The sequence below is a fragment of the Schistocerca cancellata genome, chromosome 1 (genome assembly GCF_023864275.1).
Source record: "Schistocerca cancellata isolate TAMUIC-IGC-003103 chromosome 1, iqSchCanc2.1, whole genome shotgun sequence".
Classification (NCBI taxonomy): Eukaryota; Metazoa; Arthropoda; class Insecta; order Orthoptera; family Acrididae; genus Schistocerca; species Schistocerca cancellata.
In genome coordinates, this window is record NC_064626.1 from 994,693,333 (window position 1) to 994,712,969 (window position 19,637).

Genomic DNA, 19,637 nt, shown 5'->3' on the forward strand with positions numbered 1-19,637 from the left:
GGACAGTATAAATCGCCGTTATAAGTGGTTCTTCGTGCGGCAAAAATGAGTAGCCTTAATTTTAAAAAAAACTTGCTGTCCGCCTTAGAAGCTAAAATTTTGACTGTGCATTTCTTTCGATGTATTCGTCCTGTGTGAAAAATTTCAGTGTAGGTTTCGACATGTCGGACTGGACCATTCCCTTGTTAGTCGAGAAGAAAGTCATAGAGCAAATTCATGTGAATTAGGTAAACATATTCATGTTTTGAAGGGTGCAAGGTTACGCTACAGTTTACAGCCAATGTTGTCCTCTTTATACATAGCAGGAGAAATGAAGGGAATGAAAAAGTGTGACAGCAGGAATAAAAGTGCAAGTTAAAGAAACACCAATGTTTGGATTCGCAGATGCAGTAGTTATTCTGACAGAAACTAGCGAATAAGCATGGCTGTAATTATCGTATGACAGCGAAACTAGGCAGATAATCTAATGCTTTAATGCGGAACCGCTATACGCCGGAAAAAATTAATCCCAGTTTTAGCCTGAAAGTGCAAATCTGGCGCTGTACAGCATCTTGTCGACGTCTCCCGTGCTCATACTGAACGAACTGTGTAAGTGGCGCTTAATAATAAAATCAATATTATGCGTTTCCCACTTGAAGACATTTTCTGTCCACATCCTGTTCCTTGTCAGTAACAAGTGGAAACATTTCTATACGTTTTTCTAGGATTCAGTGCCAGATTTGCGCCTGACGGCCAAGACTGGAACTAATTTTTCCAGCGTAAATCGGTTCCGCATTAAAGCATTTGAATATCTACCAAATCTCGATGCCATATGATAATTACAGCCCACACTGGACTTCTGTAAGTAGTCGCACGTTAAGAACCACCCGAGACGCTATTTACTGTTAGATAAAGCAAGAAGTAATTTGCTAGAAAGAATAGCCAAGTAAAGGACTCTATGGAAAACCTCTTACAAAAGATGGACGATGGGCAATAGTGATCCTATCTTCGGAATAAGCAGCAGAGGGAGGGAGGAGGTAGGTGGGACAGCGTTTAAATAATAAGGAGGGTCGATAACTAAAAATATGAAAACAACTTATCGAAAAAATTGAGTGTAGTTAGCACACAGAGATGAATCAAATGGAATCAAAAAGAGAAGAACGGTACCATTTAAAGTGTATTTAGGTCGCTGGACTTGACGCAAATTCTCGGCTACTGAAGAATATTGGACTTTCTCAGGTTAAAGTAATCTTAACTATAATTGTCTAAAGTGACTTAGGAAAATTGCACAAAACGTTAATCTGGATGGTGGGACAGGGATATGAATTTCACTTCTTTCGAGTGTGGTCTCATTGTTTAAATGAAGAGATCTAAGGCGGTATCACGTCAGTTGAAGGACTATTGACAGTCCAAAAAGAAAAGCATATGTCACTGTCAGCTAGGAAACACCCGAGACCTAGGTTCATCTGCCTAGTCGGAAAGGGTCTTCTCCCTCCTCGCTCAGTGGTCCATTTCCTCGCGGTGTGTTAGAGTTGCGTCTTCGAGGTTTCTCTTGAGTGTAGGTAACTGTAATGAATGTACGTGTAATGTGGTGTCACGTTTGTGTTGTGTGATGATGGAAGAAGAGACGGTGAAACCTGGTGCCAGTCGAACAATGGGGTCACCGAGCTTACAATTAGTGTTCCCATCTGACGGACAGATCACTATCACCACCAACATGGCACCATTCCCTTACTCCAGGAGCCGCTGCGCACAGATTCAGAACTTTATATAAGACACAAACGCAGGGTCTAGTCACCACCTCTCGTCCCTAGCCGGCCACATACAAGCGGTGAACATTTCTTCCACCACAAGGATTCGGAGTTCACAGCCACTGCATAGGATGCTTTACAGACTCTGGCTTCTGAGGTGGTAAAAATAGTAGGAGTAATAGTAGTAGTAATAATAAAAATGGTAATAATAATAACAAACATAATCATAATCATTAGTTATACAGGTAGAAGGAACAGAGTACATGGAATGAAGACCGCCTAGCTACTCGTAAGCAGTTTTTGCAATGTGGTGCATAAACGACTTACTTGTCGAAGCCAAGGGAGACCTGTTACTGTACTGATTTGTGCACTAACACTATCAACGCTACACCAAGGAGCCGAAATGCTGGAAAATGATTTGTTTCTAGTGATCTGTGGGGTTAGCTGCAATAGTGAAATCTTATGGCTGGTCAGATACGCGGTTTTCGATATCCACTTAAACCGCTTCCTGGCTCGCATTCGTTAGCAACTGAGCTCAAATGCTGATAGGATGAACCTGTTCTTAATTTCTGGACATTTTTTGAATTCTCGAAAGAAAATTTACCTATGATTTGTAGAATGGAGGGATCCCTGAGTAAAGTGAGCAAATGCTCGCTCTTAATAGGTGTCACTGCAGTCTCGAACAGTTTTTAAAGAGGCCGACCGTGGCTTGGGTCTACGCACAGAGAAATGTTGTCAGCGGCGAGCCATAAACATCGTAAGCATGGCAATTTCGTTATTACTTAAGAAAAGACCCGTTGAAAGCACCCTACGAAAGATATTATTTACGGTTGACAAAATGCAAACAAGTAGATACATTCTAGCCTGCAATTAACCGAGGAAATAACATTGCGCGATCAGGACAGAAAATATCAAAATGAGGTTCAAATAGTACAGTTTTTGAGGAGTTTACTTCACTTTTCGTAAATCATCTTTATCTTAGCGACTACGTCAGTTGCGTTTGGGGGGTGGTTTCCTGGCTACAAATGTTAGGCTAGTCTCTGCTCATCCTATTTACTGCCGAATATTCAGGTCAGTCTCAGTACGAGTCCGTCAAGAATCACAACCAGAGAATGCAATACTCTTTACCTGCAACAGGAGAGAGAGAGGGGGAGAGGGGGAGAGGGGGAGATGGGGAGAGGGGGAGAGGGGGAGAGGGGGAGAGGGGGAGAGAGAGAGAGGGGAGGGAGGGAGGGAGGGAAGGAACTATCTATCTCTGTATCGTACCTAACCCCTTCTCTGTATTTTCTAGTATGGTGTGTGATGTATGCACGATAGTTTGAAGGGTTATCGTTCTCGTAATGTCTGTGCAGATGTTTTAAGAAAATTCGTCAAAGGTCCAAATGTGTCAGATAATTAGTTTTAATTTCAGTAGTTGAGCCATACAAAGCCACGTAGTTTTGTGAGAGAAGGAGTGGCGACGGCCTGGATGACAGGAGCAGCAGCCACCCATCACGGGCCTTTTTGCCGGTCGGTTCGCTTTCCGGTGGGCCCGCTTCGTGGTAATCCGGCCTTAAATCAGGCACCGCGGCGTGGCGCCGTAATAACTCGTGTTAATTGGGCTCCGCGGCCGCACTTTGGCCCGCTCCGGCTCCGCCTCCGCCCCCGCCGTGGCGCCGCTCCTCCCACGCCACCTCCTCGTGCACCTGGGATCGCGGCGCCCGTCAGCCGCAAAGTGTGCCAGCGGCCGGCGCTCGCTGCGCCCAGCACGCACGCCCACCGCCAAATGGTCTTCTCCCGGGCGCCTCACTGGTCTAGCCATACACGCAGGAACTGTAGTAAAGATGTAGTCGACTTTCGCATGGTGGTACGATATGCCGGTGGGAAAGATCTACATCTACATCTACATGACTACTCTGCAATTCACATTTAAGTGCTTGGCAGAGGGTTCGTCGAACCACAATCATACTATCTCTCTACCATTCCACTCCCGAACAGCGCGCGGGAAAAACGAACACCTAAACCTTTCTGTTCGAGCTCTGATTTCTCTTATTTTATTTTGATGATCATTCCTACCTATGTAGGTTGGGCTCAACCAAATATTTTCGCATTCGGAAGAGAAAGTTGGTGACTGAAATTTCGTAAGTAGATCTCGCCGTGACGAAAAACATGAGATAATCCTTAGTCCACTACGGCTTAGGAAACTGCCGCCAATCAGTTATACACTACAAAGGGTTACTTTGTTATCTTTGACTAGAACGTGTGACTCTGGTAGAGATAAAATTATGATGTTTTTGTCTACGACTATTGACCTCTATAACCTATGATAAAACAAATGGCTGAGAACTGCAAGCCGTTATTCTTGTTGTGGTCTGCGGTCCGAAACCTGATTCATGCAGCTCTCCATGCTGGTCTATCCTATGCAAGACTCTTAATATTTTCGTAACTACTGCAACCAATATCCATTAGAACCTTCATACTGCAGTAAAGCCTTGATCTCCTTCTACAGTTTACGAACACACATCCCTCCTTTACCAACCTCGCTATTTTTACATGCCTCAGGATATAAACTGTCAATCAATCCCTTCTTTTAGTCCAGATGTGCCATAAATTTGTTTTCGCTTCAGTTCGACTCAGTACCTCTTTATTACACTACTGGCCATTAAAGTTGCTACACCACGAAGATGACGTGCTACAGACGCGAAATTTAATCGACAGGAAGAAGATGCTGTGATATGCAAATGATTAGCTTTTCAGAACATTCATTCAAGGTTGGCGCCAGTGTCGACACCTACAACGTGCTGACATTAGGAAAGTTTCCAACCGATTTCTCACACACAAACAACAGTTGACCGGCGTTGCCTGATGAAACGTTGTTGTGATGCCTCGTGTAAGGAGGAGAAATGCGTACCATCACGTTTCCGACTCGGATAAAGGTCGTATTGTAGCCTATCGCGATTCCGGTTTATCGTATCATGACATTGCTGCTCGCGTTGGTCGAGATCCAATGCCTGTTAGCAGAATATGGAATCGATGTGTCCAGGAGGGTAATACGGAACGCCGTGCTGGATCCCAACGGCCTCGTATCACAGTCGAGATGACAGGCATCTTAACCGCATGGCTGTAACGGATCGTGCAGCCACGTCTCGATCCCTGAGTCAACACTTGGGGACGTTTGCAAGACAACAACGATCTGCACGAACAGTTCGACGACGTTTGCAACAGCATGGACTATCAGCTCGGAGACCATGGCTGCGGTTACCCTTGACGCTGTATCACAAACAGGAGCGCCTGCGATGGTGTACTCAACGACGAAACTGGGTGCACGAATGGTAAAACGTCATTTTTTCGGATGAATCCAGGTTCTGTTTACAGCATCATGATGGTCGCATCCGTGTTTGGCGACATCGCGGTGAACCCACATTGAAAGCGTGTATTCGTCATCGCCATACTGGCGTATCACCCGGCGTGATGGTATGGGGTGCCATTGGTTACACGTCTCGGTCACCTTTTGTTCCCACTGACGGCACTTTGAACAGTGAACGTTACATTTCAGATGTGTTACGACTCGTGGCTCTACCCTTCATTCGATCCTTGCGAAACCCCACATTTCAGCAGAATAATGCACGACCGCATGTTGCAGGTCCTGTACGGGCTTTTCTGGATACAGAAAATGTTCGACTGCTGCCCTGGCCAGCACATTCTCCAGATCTCTCACCAACTGATAACGTCTGGTCAATGGTGGCCGAGTAACTGGCTCGTCACAATACGCCAGTCACTACTCTTGATGAACTGTGGTATCGTGTTGAAGCTGTATGGGAAGCTGTACCTGTACACGCCATCCAAGCTCTGTTTGATTCAATTCCCAGGCGTATCAAGGCCGTTATTACGGTCAGAGGTGGTTGTTCTGGGTACATCTACATCTACATCTATACTCCGCGAGCCACCTTACGGTGTGTGGCGGAGGGTACTTATTGTACCACTATCTGATCCCCCCTTCCCTGTTCCATTCACGAATTGTGCGTGGGAAGAACGACTGCTTGTAAGTCTCCGTATTTGCTCTAATTTCTCGGATCTTTTCGTTGTGATCATTACGCGAGATATATGTGGGTGGTAGTAATATGTTGCCCATCTCTTCCCGGAATGTGCTCTCTCGTAATTTCGATAATAAACCTCTCCGTATTGCGTAACGCCTTTCTTGAAGTGTCCGCCACTGGAGCTTGTTCAGCATCTCCGTAACGCTCTCGCGCTGACTAAATGTCCCCATGACGAATCGCGCTGCTTTTCGCTGGATCATGTCTATCTCTTCTATTAATCCAACCTGGTAAGGGTCCCATACTGATGAGCAATACTCAAGAATCGGACGAACAAGCGTTTTGTAAGCTACTTCTTTCGTCGATGAGTCACATTTTCTTAGAATTCTTCCTATGAATCTCAACCTGGCGCCTGCTTTTCCCACTATTTGTTTTATGTGATCATTCCACTTCAGATCGCTCCGGATAGTAACTCCTAAGTATTTTACGGTCGTTACGGCTTCCAATGATTTACCACCTATGGCATAATCGTACTGGAATGGATTTCTGCCCCTATGTATGCGCATTATATTACATTTATCTACGTTTAGGGAAAGCTGCCAGCTGTCGCACCATGCATTAATCCTCTGCAGGTCTTCCTGGAGTACGTACGAGTCTTCTGATGTTGCTACTTTCTTGTAGACAACCGTGTCATCTGCAAATAGCCTCACGGAGCTACCGATGTTGTCAACTAAGTCATTTTTTAGGATTTCTTAGGATGTATTCGCCCACATTGCGTGAAAATGTAATCACATGTCAGTTCTAGTATAATATATTTGTCCAATGAATACCCGTTTATCATCTGCATTTCTTCTTGGTGAAGCAATTTTAATGGCCAGTAGTGTATTTATCCCAGCTACGCATGTGATCTTCAGCATCCTTCTTAACACCACATTTCGATAACTTCTCTTCCCTTCTTCACTGAAAGCCCTGTCGTCACGTTTCACTTCTGTACAAGGATACACTTCAGAAAAATACTTTCAGAAAAGATTTTCTAACTTATTTTCGATGTCGGAAAAATTCTCTTATTTATTAACGCTTTTCTTGTTATCGCCAATCTGTATTCAACATCCTCTGTACTTCGAACACAGTCATTTATTTGATTTGCCCGAATAACGAAACTAATCTACTACTTGTTGCGTCTCACTTCCTACTCTCATTTCTTTAGCACCGTCTCATTTAACTCGGTTATATTCAGATACCGTTGTTTTACCTTAGTTAACATTCTCTTATAATCTCTTTTGAAGACACTTGTAACCTACCCCTTCCTTCCTACTTGCCGCTGTTGTCCATATTAGTCTTTTATAAAGATTTGACAGGAGCGACGATTACAATAAACTTTCTAGTTTACTCATCTTTTCAGATAGAGTTGGCTCCAGTTCTTCTTGTCTAGGTGTCTGATTCTTGAAGGTGAAATTCTCACATTTTAGATGTTCATGGTTGAACTGATCTAAATAAATGTGAAGATCGTTGTTACAGAATTTTTGTTGTTATTTAATATATTTTGTCACATTTTAGTATATCACACAGTCTTTTGACTTTTCACTTTAACAAAGCCAAAATTACATTGCTCGCACAAAATACAAAAATACGTCCGATCACATCAGAGGCATTTTTACTACTGTGTCACTCAGCGGGAATAACAATATTCCAAAGGATTTACAATTTTACTTGACAAATGAATTTCTATTAGTTTCGATTATTATTTCATAAATGAATCGAGAAATAAACATATTAAACAGTACTACATGTGTAATTAATATGAGAGTTTTTAAGTGTACCAAATAATTCGTGATTTCAAATGTTTCAAAAACAATAATTGTAACTGTACATTCAGAACTAGAATTTATGGATGTTAACATCCATAATAAGGTAATTCCTTTTCATAAATTTTATAAAATTATATGAAAGTTTTCAGAAAAGCAGCTGAGATAATATTGACCCGTCCAAAATTTGAAAAATAGTACTGGAATCAACAACTACTGTTGAGGAAAAGTAATGCTAGAGGAGGGTGTCCCTTTACACGCTGTTCATTTCGTTCAACTGATCGCCACGTCCTTTGCCGTCTCTGACAGAATCACAATGTTTTCAGGAAATCTCAAAGTTTTTATTTGTTCTCTCTGAATTTTACTCCCTCTGTGCTCTAAAATGTATTACTGTACAGCAAACCTATGACACTGTTCAACTGAAACTACATCAGATAGTCAATAAAATACATTGCATTTGCTAGAAGAGTGCATTTCAAGACTAAGAACTTTGTCATGTAAATAAACCTGTGTGTACTACGAACAATATGTGAATTCTCTCGCTCAGGGAGTAAATTTACATAAAATAAAAAAAACTTCTCTAAGGAAGTATCCGAATCGTGTGGAAATCGGTAGATATGATGTACAATTACAGACAAAAAAATGATTAAAATTTTAGAAAAATTGAATGATTTACTCAAGAGAAAGAGCTTCATAAAATGAAAAAAGCACTCCGTCATCAGGCCACAAGTGGCCCATCGGGACCATCCGACCGCCGAGTCATCCTCAGATGAGGATGCGGATAGGAGGGGCGTGTGGTCAGCACACCACTCTCCCGGTCGTTAGGACGGTTTTCTTTGACCGGAGCAGCTACTATTCGATCGAGTAGCTCCTCAATTGGCATCACGAGGCTGAGTGCACCCCGAGAAATGGCAACAGCGCATGGCGGCTGGATGGTCACCCATCCAACTGCCGGCCACGTCCGACAGTGCTTAACTTCGGTGATCTGACGGGAACCGGTGTAACCACTGCGGCAATGCCGTTGCCGCGTTGGTTCACCTCTGGTTCCTATGCAAGCAGTTATCCGGCTTGGCACTGATTGATGCAGTTGTCGGATGCTCTCTTGAGGGATACCGTGCCAAATTATGTCGAACTGATCATTCTGTCGATGGCGATCGAGCCTCAGTTCGAAGCCGGACTCATCACTGAAGACTGTTCTACTCGAGTCAATGAGACTCCAGGCTGAAGATGTGTCTATAGATGCCCCAAGACTGCGGTGGGATACCAACCTGACTGTAGCACGCTATACAGCCGGATAACCAGTAGTGGTGGTCTGGTATGCCATTCCTTTCCATAGCGCGGCGCCCTTGGTTATCATCTGCGCCAACCTTACAGCATAGCGGTACGTCAACGATATTCTGCACCCCGTTTTGCTGCCATTAGTGGCAAGCCATCCTGGGCTTACCTTGCACGTAGATAAAGCACGCCCGCACACAGCAAGAATTTCTCCTGCTTGTGTTCGTGCTTGCCAAACCCAACCTTGGCCAGAAAGGTCTCGGATCTCTCATCGACTGAGAACGATTGGACTATTATGGGCAGGGCCCTCCAATCAGCTCAGAATTGATCAATCGATGCCAAGCCGAATAACTGCGTGCATAAGGTCCAGAGATGGCGTAACGCGATATTGACTTGCTCAATTTGCGAAGCTCTTTCTCTTGAATAAGTCATCCAATTTTACTGAAATTCCAATCATTTGTTTGTCTGTACGCGTACATCACATCTACCGATTTCCGTCACATTCGGATAACTCCTTCACTGACTCCTTTTCTTGTCTTGGAGCGAAATAAGGAATGAATTAAGGAAGATACGTTACAGATTAATGCTCTGTAAGCAACTGAGTAATTAGAAAATTAATCCAGAATGAAGCAGAGTGTAAAAAGGCCTATTCAAAAGACTAGTACTATCGTATGAGCAGTTTTCAACAAAAGTCTGAAGTACTGTGCCATTTCAGGTCAGTCACGACGAAATACAACAAAGTTATCAATTTCATTCAGTTTTGCTGCTATCTGTTACGTTTCTTTTTTGGTAATACTGGGACGCAGAGAAAATTTCTCAAAGCGGTACAGAAAAGACTTCATCACAGAATTATTTTTTATACATCGATACATGCTGCACAATAATGTGAGCCAACTGTCAAATGATCTGCAGAACTACATATTTTTGAAGCAGACCTGTTTTATGTAGTTGGTTAAACTGATAAATTAAATACTACTCCTACATAAAATTTCGTTATTTTAGATGAAACATTCGCTAATAAAATTCATTTGAGGTGGGTTAAAGTCCATCAAGAACAAATTGGTTCTTTTTCAGAAATTAATTAATGGCGACTAAATTCGGACGGAGTTGTGTGTATCATAAAGGTGGATACGTGACGAAAGACCCAAAACTGTAACAACACGTGGAAACATCTAAAACCTGCGTAGTACGGTATAGGAGGATTGATAATTTAGGGTGTTCGAAACGACACTGAAGGCAAGCTTTAAGGAAAGAGTGCGGCGCATTTTAAATTGAAAATTAACCTTGAGAAAGGTTTATGCAAGGCGTGTGCATCATTTATTTGATGCTAACCACGGCAAATACTAAAAGGGATTTTTCAGTAACGTTTGAACCGTTTCAAGAACGGTTCTACGGGTACTGCGCACCGATTAGTTACCGTGAGTGAGCAGTGAGTCCAACGCATCACGGCGAAACGAAACAGCAGACAAAGCCATCGTGGAGCACGCTGTCCCATCACTAGCATCTGGACCATTTACACAATGAAATTACGCGAAAACCGAGCTTTAATCAATAGGGTCGTCGCACAGCTTAAAATTTTGTATGCATACCAGAGTGCGTGTCGAGAGTTTATTCCAATTTTTGGTCGCTGCGTGTGTTTATTCGCACATCCGTATTGGATATGATGTATGGGTGTGTGGAGTGCTGCCTGTCTGTAATCGTCCCAAAGTATTGTGCCTGCTTCATTAAGTAGAAATTCGCGCACGAGCAACACAGCTGGAGTGCAAATGAGAATCGTATCGTTCATCAGGGCAGTGTTAGTCAAAAGGAAATCATAAGCGTTTCAGTACTAATCATTGAAATGTCCTCCCTGTATGCCAGATTTGGCATCCCCTGATTCGTCTCTGTTACCAGCTCAACAGAAATTTATGGCCTATTTATGAAGCCGCCATTAAAGACACAAAAATGTTTTTTTAACAATTCTGAGATGGAATCTACTGGCGAGTCATTCGACATATCTAAAGCAGCCTGCAGACCACAGACTGAGTACCTCTGCAAGATGTACAGCAATATTGCTCTGATGAGCGAATAATGTAACGCCGCGTTTTCAATCTGCAAACGATCTTTTCTTAATCCTTTGCGAGACAAATATTCCTCCTTACAGCACGAGTGCAAGGATTTCAACTCCGTGCTGATGATATAAGGTCAAAAATATTAAATTTAGTTTTTAGAAAGTGTTAATAGATTCTCAACGATCGTATTGACGAAAAAGCAATTGCGTGTCAGCAGTAAACGCTTAACATTTTTGCCTGGACTAATTTTCTCTGACAGAATAATTTCCGTGTGTACTATCTCTGTCGTATTCCTCTCTAGAGTCTTATTATCTTCCCACTATAGGATCACTTAAAAGTGAGTGAAAGTTTTACGTGCTGTCGATGTCACAGGGTAGCCAATCGACACAATACAACTGCGCGAATTTCAGGTGACCCGTGCTTCCTGTCAAAAAGCTTAAAAAGTGAAACTAACAGCAAAACGTACTGCTGAAAGAAGGACGACCGCGGTACAGTACTTCCATTCAAGAGTAAAAAGAGATCGCAGATAGGAGCAGACGAAAACTACCGTTAGAGGAGGATCTCATTTGACATCTCAGTCCTGTGAAAAGACAAAATTAAAGAATCGCAATGGTATGTAATTATATGAAGTGTAAACATGAACTGAAAAGGACCGCTTACAATGAATTTACTACTGCAAGGAATACAGTTACTTATTACCCTTTCAAAAACTGTTGTTAGTATTGACAGAGCTTCGATGGATATTGGATCGCCATACTATAATTGTGTTCTATGACGTTGAATAAGCAGCAAGAGCAACAAAATAAAAAAAGGCTTGTTACTAACACTACGAGTGGTTAGCCACGAAATAATCTATGATCACATGTGATTTTCGACTTTTAATTTAAAGCAAATGTATTCCGCAGCACCTTGCAGTTGACAGAGGCATTTTCAGTTAGCAGAGGCCTTAAGTTTAGCCAACATAAATGATTGAAAAATGAAGCTTAGAAACCTAACATGTCTCCCCTTTCTCCAAAAGAGCCTCGTATACGGTGCAGAAGCTCCCATTTGAACCGAGGCAAACAAATCAACGAGTTTCGTTTGGCTGGGGGTAGCGTGCGCGGGACGCCGGCAATCAGCTAATGAATGGATTAGGTAAGACGGCGCGTGCGTGCGGCCGTAGGTTGGCACCCCTGGCCGCATTAGCATAGTGACGGCGACCACCCTTTCGCACGGACCATTCCGATTAACTCGCAGCGCGAGGAGCGTACGGTTATCTCCGAATGAGCCACAAAGAATTATTAATTATTCGGACAAAGAAATTAGACACAGATGACGCACGCCGCCTTATCTCTGGATACTGTTTTAATGATTTAAGAGCAACGGGCAGTAATTAGGGCTGTATCTGATTGTGGCCGTATCGTGACGACCGGAAGAAGAGTCACCGCAGCCGGATCGATGTGCTTAGATCGTACCACCACGGATGCGCTGGCAACCCCAGCTCCAAGCGTTTAGGCCAGTACATCACGCTGACATTTCCTACTGTCTGCGAGGGGATATTTCCGCAACTAAGACGTAACTTGGACTTCAACTAAAGAAATTGGAAGGAGGGAATCGAGAAATCTGAACCTTTTCCTGTACGTCAATGTATGTTTCCCATTCTTCTGTCCAGTTTCAGATAGTTTCACGATCTGAAGTTGAGAATATATAAGTGAGATAAAAAAAAAACATAGCAATGGGAAAAGAATTTAGCATCACGCTGCCGAGAGCCCTGTATTGCAACGTTTCGCCTTGATGCTCGACATTACAACGTTGTTATTTTCAGTGTAGTGGTTAGCGTCTGGAAGCTGCTAGTTTAATCACTTGATTTCGGATTTAAAATCGAGCTCTGTTGGGCTCTGTTTAAAATTCCTAGTTACGTTTGTGAAGCGTGGTCCTAGCTCATGTCAGTACATAGATCTATTGTATCAGTATAGATTCACTGACTGGGAGTACTTGTACAAGGGCACTAAGAAACCACAAAAACTCCTCATTCGCCAATTGAGTATTCTGTACCTTCTTTACTGATTATGTAGCCATTGTTGCCACGTTTTTCTGTAGTTGTAGATATTGCAACAGGGCGTGTGGTTTCACGATATTATTTTCTAAGTAAATGTGTGTGGCGAAATGCACATTTTTTCTTCTCTTTCGATCAAACAATAGAGACAGCGGGCCATTGTGGCTTCGATCCAGCATCGTTGGGGAACCACCTTCTGTTCGGGTTTTGCTAGATAAGCATTCTGTTAGATAATCTTAATTTTTTTGCGAAGTACTCACATATAAAATATTCGAGTGGCAATAAAGCTATAGAACAGCCCGTCCTGCTCTCATGAGTAAGGAATGGAAGGTAAAAAACGAAAGCTCTCCGGTTGTGTTTCCGAGTGCTTATGCGCAAGTCTGGTCGGGATCATATTGTAGAAATGAGTTAATTAATAAAGCTATGTGATTAATTTTGGGACTAGTACATCGGTTAATAAGAGATATATATAGGCACTCAGAACAATGTTATTGGATCATTCTTGCAAAGAAGAATAAAAGAATATTTATTAATGGACTGCTGTCATTTAGTAAGCAAACCACAATATCAGCTTTGCCTAAATTACTCCCTACCCCGTTTGCCTGTGAAGTATTCCAGACCGACTGTGACGTGGCACTGTTCGCTGGTCCACCATGTGCCTCCGTGTTACATCGTCCTTCCTTTTGCCCTCCAGATGTTAAATTGCTGCCGTACCTCCACGTGTCACTGTCTCACTCCCACTATGGCGCCTTCAAGTCTTCTTCTGATCTTCAGTGTTTGTCCCATCATGTCGGTGAGTCCACTTTGTGAATCCGTTTTGTCTGTTCCGTGTGGAATCGTGCTGTGTCGGCGTTCAATTTACAGAGTGTTGTGCGTCCCTTAGCGTTGTTTTGGTCAACACCCGAGAGTCTTCCTATCGACTTTGAATCTTGACTTTCTTTCTTTCCCATGACAGCACATTTCGCACATAGTACGTTTCCAAATAACTGTCATAATTTCTAATATGATTCAGTATAGTGACAACAATAATCCACGAAAACTTCTCTGTTTTCATAATGCATAGTCGACGTTCTGCTTTTTTCTCAACACACCAATATTGGGTGCCGCAATCTTTCCTCTGGAGATGATGTTTTAACCGACGGTCACAGGCGACGCTAACTGTTCTTCACATACATAATGCAGGACGCATGGATCTCATCAGTAAGTTGTATACCATTGCTGATTGTGGGCAGACCGTATTGCAGTAGCCAGTCGTTTCATAATTTAACTTTGAGTCGGAGATCGGTCATCCTGTTTGTTGACTAGACACCACCATCGATGCAGAGAAATGTCTGTGGTGGTGGCTGGTCCATGTTTGACCCAACGGTCTCCACCGCGAGACTGAACAGAAGCGGCACCTATAGGAAGCTGCACTGGTGGCACCCTGGATTCTGGTTTTGTTCCACTCTTTTAATACTCACCACTCATCGCAATGTACGCAGCTCGTTGCAGCCAAGGCTTAGTGAAATATCATTATCGCGTATCTGCAAACACTTTTGTCAAGTACCTGGAGATGTGGTACGTCTACACAACTAAATGAGTTCAGTCGCATAGGTTGACCACATCTCTAAGAAGGCAGAAACAGCTAAGGAACAGAGCTAAATATAAAAAAAAATTACTTTTGCGCAAGCCTCTTCTGATGGTTCTACACACATATTTGAAGTTTCTCTGATGTACGATATCCGCAGCCCAGACGATTGAACCGGTTAACGTTTCCAACGGTTTCGGTCCCGAAAGTTATCTTACAACATATTGGCAACGATACTGTGTAGGGCATAACTTCAAAAACAGATACCTACGAACAATCATATGCAAATAGTTAAGGCATTGCTACAAAATTGCTTCCGGATTTGATGAGACAACTTAATCATAGACATTGTTAGGAATTTCTAGCATCGGCAGGGAATCAAAGAAATGAACAAAATAACAGACTAGAAAGATGGACGTAATTATGAACGTAACGGAATAGAGCAGGGCGGAGCATATATCCAGCGAACGGAATGTATTCCCAGTCGTAAGGAAACACCTAGATGGCACCTGATGGCAGGTAAGTGGATATATGAAATCAGAAAACATGCTGGAGCCGTATGGCTGCAGGTAGCTGACATCGGCAAGGTATGGATAGGTCTAGATGTTGTCTTTACGTAGAAGGGATCTCAAATGATAGATGGTGGTGATAAAACACCTCTACACATAGGAGTGAAAATAAACTGTTCACAAAAATTTCCGTTTCTGAGCTGGATTTTCGATTCTGTAATGGAGTTGCCAAGATGTAAATTAGAAAGAGGGAATGTCGTAGTAAACACGTATTAAAGCTTCATACTATTAGTGCTAATAAAATCGCACGTTGTCTCTGTATCCCCGGTGTAAGTTCTCCCATACTTGAACGAAATAGTGTTGTATATCTTACCTTCAATATTTCCCATAGTTTATGTCCACAATGTCAGAAGTTTTGGAATAACATGTTAATGGGATCTGATTCTCTCTATTAAACTCGTCTCTTCTCTGTAACAGAGATCTCTGAATAAACGGACAATTTTGGTACGCCATACATAAAGAGAAATGAAATAAAAACGCGAGAGATGAAAAAAAGTCACCTGTTCATTATTATAAAAGTAATTGTCATAACTGTTAATACATTTAACCCACTCTGAGGCAAGCCGCTCACTGCCTCCATGGAAAATGTTTGCTGCTGCACACGGAACCATGACTGTGCCCTGGCGCCCATCTTTTCGTTCTAATCAAATCGACAACCACGAAAGTTTTCTTCACGATCCAAAGAAATGAAATCGTACGGGGAGAGATCGGGGTTGTATAGAGGATGTGTAAGGGGTACTCAGTGAAATTTCTGTAGCGTACTCGAAGCTACCTTGGGAACAGGTGGGCGGGGCTGGGTGCAATCACAGTCCGACAGGCGACCGCAAGCATTTACTGTCTCGTTTCGCAGTGCGATAAATGTGTTAACAGCTGTAGCGTTTACTTTTGAAATAATGAAAAGTTTGCTTACTTTTCTCCACCTGTCTCTTTTTCAAAAGACTGGCCATTAGAATTTGCCTCTACAAGAGGCTGCACGAGTGGCGGCCGCGCCAGCTGTGGAGATCTCTGGGCACACCGCGCCTAGCGACGCCGCGGCTGACCTCACTCTGCTGACAGCCGGCCACTCAATTAGGCGGCGTCGGCGGCGGTGGCGGAAATCGTTTCATTATTCCGTCACCTGCCGCCCACCGGGCTGATTGGGAGTGCCGATCTTTCTACTTTTTTGTGGCGTGGGTGGCAGGAAATCCAAGGTGGGAGCCGGGCCAGGAAATGTTCTGAAGAACCGCGTCACTTCTCATTACCGGAGAGGCTGCGGGCATCGACACTCCTGCCACCTACCACGAACTATCACTTTTGCTTCCGAACTGATAAGTTAAGGTTTCAGAGCCTACGATCTAAGATTGTCAACGGCACAAGGCGTACCGAAGTATACATTCGCAAGAGTGGTATAATGTAGCCACTTGTGAACTGCATAAGGAGGGTTTGCTGACGCACTTTCCGTTTCGTTATTTAATCCGCAGTCGCAGTCGTCACAGTTAAAGACAAACTGTGGCCCAATCAAGTAAACAACTTTTCTTTTTAATGCTCAAATATGTTCCGTCAAATTTCTACCGTCAGCAACGGGTACTTTTATTCGGATCTAACTGTTTCGAATGTCAGGTTCTGTACAACATTAATTATATCATATATCTTGTCCTTGTGCTTTTTGTGGTACCTGTCTTAATCTACACGTTCGTCGGTTGTAGAAATACACACAGAAAGACGATACGTGCGTTTAGTGAACCACGCTCAAGTTAAAGCTTCGAATTACAGTAACTACGACTTGCAAACCAAACAATACAACTGCGATAGAAAGAAGGCTATTACTAATTTAAAAGTAGCTCCCTTTATGTTCCACTGTTCACTTCTCCGGAGCCTATGCTGAATATTACACAGAGGACACTATAGCAGAGAGCACAAGATGTTCTGTAAAACGAGATAACTAATGTGATCAGTTAAAAGTCACATAAGGAAGTTCAGCAGTTGTTACACACGTAATTTCCCCATTTATAATCGGAAATATTAAAAAGTAGTCTCACCAGCACGCAGTTGCACTAGTTCATTGAAACGACAGTTACGTCTCATGTAATACAGAGTAGTTTCAACAGTACGTACGGAAGTCAGAAATGACACTGAATACTATGAGACTTAACATCTGAGGTCATCAGTCCCCTAGACTTAGAACTACTTAAACCTAACTAACCTAAGGACATCACATACACCCATTCCCGAGGCAGGATTCGAACCTGCGACCGTAGCAGCAGCGCGGTTCCGGACTGAGGCACGTACGGAAGTAGTCCAAATGGACTTGCCTCAGATTATGTAACACTTGAAAAATGAAACGTATCAAAGTGTGCATAATATGGACTCCAAAACCTTTATATTCTATATCAGTAGCAACATCACAACAGCATGAAACAGTTAAGAAATTTAACGAGTGGGGAGACATAAGACTTTCACAAGCAAAAAAGTACACTTGATTTAAATTAGAAGCTATGGAATGAGAAATTTAACGGACAGTTAAATCGCCAATAGCATGCAGTTACAAACACAATGATAAAAGATTTCTCCTTCTATAGCTAGCTAGGACCCAATTACGGAGCATTTTACACCTTCATGCGAAGACTCTTCATTTTCGACTATGCTTTTGTATAGGCATTTGCAGTCTGAAACTTAATGAACGGACAAGCACTTTCCTCTTAACTGGATGGTCAATATACTGTAGAGAGTACTGTTCAAACGACTGCCAAATCATTACGGAGCACAATGTCAGATCAGGAAAAGATGAAGAAGAAAACCGACTGTGCATTTTTCAAAAGGGACTAAAATAAGTCAGAGAAACCAAGTAGGACGTAAATCTGGATAACAAGACAGGGAACGAAAGCCTTCCTTCTGAAAGCGTTTCCCGTGTCCTAACTCCGCTCTCGGTCCCTCGGCGTTTGATATCATGTACTTATTTATTTATTTTTTATAAAATTTTATGCATTAGCTACTGTACTTATAATTCTGCACTTATTGCTAAGTCTTCGTTCATATTTCCACACTATTTCAGAGGGCCGACGAGATTCAATTCAAGTGGCTCTTCAGATATTTCCTCTATGGAAATATATTTTTAGGCAGATATCAGGTTCATTTTATTGTATGTTGAAATATTGCTCCCTGTGACATAAGATCTTAGAAGAACACTTCAAAAAGAGGATCTGCACCTTTTAAAAATGTCAGCCATATTTAAAGGCTGCTAGTGTAGTTTTTCTTGGCCTCTGTCCGGCAACTTTACCATGGCTTTATAATATTGCGCCCAATAATGTTTTGCCCCTTTTCATCCTTATTCGTTTACTGAGGTGAGAAAAGTCATGGGATATCTCCTAATATCGTGTCGGACCTCCTTCTCCCGGCGTAGTGCAGCAACTGGACTCTACAAGTCGTAGGAAATACCCTACAGAAATATTGAGCCATACTCCCTCTATAGCCGTCCATAATTGTGTAAGTGTTGACGGTGCTGGATTTTGTGCACTAGCTGATCTCTCGATTATGTCCCATAAATGTTCGATGGGATTCATGTCGGACTATCTGTGTTCTTCAAACCAATCGCGAACAGTTGTGGTCCGGTAACATGGTGCATTGACATCCGTAAAAAATATCGTTTTTTGGGAACATGAAGTCCATGAATGGCTAAAAATGGCCTCAAATAGCCGCACATAACCAGGATCCATTCCGCTCCATGTAAACACAGTCCACGGTATTAAGGAGCCACCACCAGCTTGCACAGAGCTCTTACCAACTAAAATCGGGACTCGTGTGACCAGGGCACGGTTTCCCTGTCGGTTACTGTCCAACCGCAGTGATCATGGGCCCAGGAGAGACGCTGCAGGCGATGTCGTGTTGTTAGCAGAGGCACCCGCGTGGGCCTTCTGCTGCCTTAGCTCATTAACACCGTACTTCGCCGCACTGGCCTAACAGGAATGTTCGTCGTACGTTCCACACTGATTTCTGCGATTATTTCAAGCAGTGTTGCTTCTCTGTTAGTCTGACAACTCTAAGCAAACGCTGCTGCTCTCAGTCGATCACTACGTTGGCTCTGGTGAGAAGTAATTGGCATTCTCAGTACACTCTCGATACTGTGGATCTCGGTGTACAGAGTTCCCTAACGATTTCCGAAATGGAATTTTCCATGTATCTAGCTCCAAGTACCATTCCGCGTTCAGAGTATGTTAATTTCCATAGGTCGGCCATAATCACGTCGGAAACCTTTTCAAATGAATCGTCTAAGTCCAAATATCAGCTCAGCCAATGCATTACCTCCATATCTACACTCCTGGAAATGGAAAAAAGAACACATTGACACCGGTGTGTCAACCCACCATACTTGCTCCGGACACTGCGAGAGGGCTGTACAAGCAATGATCACACGCACGGCACAGCGGACACACCAGGAACCGCGGTGTTGGCCGTCCAATGGCGCTAGCTGCGCAGCATTTGTGCACCGCCGCCGTCAGTGTCAGCCAGTTTGCCGTGGCATACGGAGCTCCATCGCAGTCTTTAACACTGGTAGCATGCCGCGACAGCGTGGACGTGAACCGTATGTGCAGTTGACGGACTTTGAGCGAGGGCGT

General features: G+C 43.1%; 1 protein-coding gene and 1 pseudogene across 1 annotated transcript in view; both read right to left on the minus strand.

Moving 5' to 3' along the window:
- LOC126120829 (transcription factor collier) overlaps window positions 1–19,637 on the minus strand; it is a 483,991-nt gene that overhangs the window by 404,359 nt on the left and 59,995 nt on the right. The window lies entirely within an intron of this gene.
- On the minus strand, window positions 8,458–8,574 carry LOC126104301 (5S ribosomal RNA; annotated as a pseudogene).